Here is a 1,583-nt window from a genome sequence, read left to right as displayed (position 1 = left end):
GAGAACTTATAAATAACACCAATGCTTGGACTCCAGCTCAGACCAATTAACTCAGAATCCTGGGGGTCATGTGGGATCCAAGAATCAGCATTTCTAATAGCTCCCCAGGTGCAGCCAGTGTTGACTGTCTTGGAACCAGCATTGCTTAGCCCCAGAGTCCCCAGTGCTGTCATCTCTTAATGACTCCCCTTTTCTCCCCCTTTTTACAAGTGTTATTCTAGGAGACTCCCTCCCTTCTCTAACGAGTCAGNGATCCAAGAATCAGCATTTCTAATAGCTCCCCAGGTGCAGCCAGTGTTGACTGTCTTGGAATCAGCATTGCTTAGCCCCAGAGTCCCCAGTGCTGTCATCTCTTAATGACTCCCTTTTTCTCCCCCTTTTTACAAGTGTTATTCTAGGAGACTCCCTCCCTTCTCTAACGAGTCAGTAAGTCCGGCTGATACGTGCTTTGCAGTGTTTCCCAGTCATCTGCTCTCCATCCCCACTGTCCTGATCTAGCTCAGACCCTCACTACCTGTGCTTGGAGCAACTTCAGAGGAGGACATGCTGGTCTCTCCCCTTGGGACCTTCTGTCACGCCCAGCACATTTCCCATGTCCAACATTTTGCACCAGTAGGATCCTGCTCTCCAGCTGGGTCAGCATCCTCGTCACCATTCCCTCAGCTGCACTGTGCTCGTTCCTAGGTTTTATCTTTGCTTTCTATACCCACCTGTCCCCTTCACACACGCACACACATGCACATGCACATTTACATTCCCTTCCGATCTGCTTGTCAAAGTCTCTTTATTCTTCAACTTTGTCTCAACTTCCACCTCTTTCATAAACGATTCTTAGGTTAACCGACACCTGCTTATAATAATTTTAATTGCTGTTAATTTGTGCAACGTTGTTATTGCNTTAACCGACACCTGCTTATAATAATTTTAATTGCTGTTAATTTGTGCAACGTTGTTATTGCCTTGAAATGTTCACCAGGTGGTTCATGTTCATAAATCTTCATTCTCCAACTGAATTGTTAGGATCTTTGTGGACAGAGTGTGTTTCTTACTTTTATCTCCCACAGTTCCCCTTATCAAAGATGCCCAAGGAAAACTCACAGAATGAATGAATGACGTCTGGAATGATAGGGTGTGAATTCTAAGCATTGGCCTCTCTGCCAATTCTCCCAAGTCCTTAAAAACATTTCTTTACTAATGAGTAGGAAACTAGATTCAAAGTCACTGGGGATTTTTTTCTGCTTGCCCATCATTTCAGTCTTTCTCGGTCTCCTTTTGCCAGCTGCTCCAGTGCCCACAGGTGGCAGCCATCGTAGATGACATTGCCACCCAAATTCTGGCAAGTTGGTTCAAGTGTGAGGAGCCAGCCACTGTGAAGCTATTGCTGCGGATGACAGAGATCTTCGCGAAGCACGAAAACATGGTGAAATGGGGCAGGGGCCAAGGGCATGTTCTCAGGAGATGTTGTCACCTGAGGAAGAAACAGACCTGGAGGTCTGTTGGGTCCAGTTATGGATGGGTGGGACAGCCTCTTGGGATCAGAGGGAGCAAATCCTCGTGAGGCCAGTCCACCAAGGACAGGGATC

Source organism: Galeopterus variegatus, unplaced genomic scaffold (genome assembly GCF_000696425.1).
Source record: "Galeopterus variegatus unplaced genomic scaffold, G_variegatus-3.0.2 Scaffold4171, whole genome shotgun sequence".
Taxonomy (NCBI): domain Eukaryota; kingdom Metazoa; phylum Chordata; class Mammalia; order Dermoptera; family Cynocephalidae; genus Galeopterus; species Galeopterus variegatus.
Note: the sequence above shows the minus strand (reverse complement) of the source record.